At 35.4% G+C, this 229-nt stretch overlaps 2 protein-coding genes across 4 annotated transcripts in view; one reads left to right on the top strand and one right to left on the bottom strand.

Annotated features, from left to right (window-relative positions):
- Nucleotides 1–229, bottom strand: part of LOC119593389 (sorbitol dehydrogenase-like) — an 18,464-nt gene that overhangs the window by 3,776 nt on the left and 14,459 nt on the right. The window lies entirely within an intron of this gene.
- The window catches only part of LOC119593390 (2-amino-3-carboxymuconate-6-semialdehyde decarboxylase-like), a gene marked incomplete at its 3' end in the record, with an annotated part of 9,355 nt that overhangs the window by 381 nt on the left and 8,745 nt on the right, over nucleotides 1–229 (top strand).

Raw genomic sequence — 229 nt, 5'->3', positions numbered from 1 at the left:
ACCATCGAAGTGCTAAATGTTTTTATCCTGTGGTTCAGAGATATATAAAATGAGGTGGATGGATGGAAAGCGCGGAGTGAGATTAGTTGACTATTTAAGTGTTAAGTGTTAAAAGGAGAGAGCAGCCTTGTTAATACTTCAGTTACATAAATTTACAAGTAACAAATGTTAATAAACATGTGTAAAATACAAGGTCAGTATTTGCGACACGTACCATTAATGTGGCCGA

Source organism: Penaeus monodon, chromosome 32 (assembly GCF_015228065.2).
Source record: "Penaeus monodon isolate SGIC_2016 chromosome 32, NSTDA_Pmon_1, whole genome shotgun sequence".
In the NCBI taxonomy this organism is placed as follows: Eukaryota; Metazoa; Arthropoda; class Malacostraca; order Decapoda; family Penaeidae; genus Penaeus; species Penaeus monodon.
This window is presented reverse-complemented; position numbering and strand designations above follow the sequence as displayed.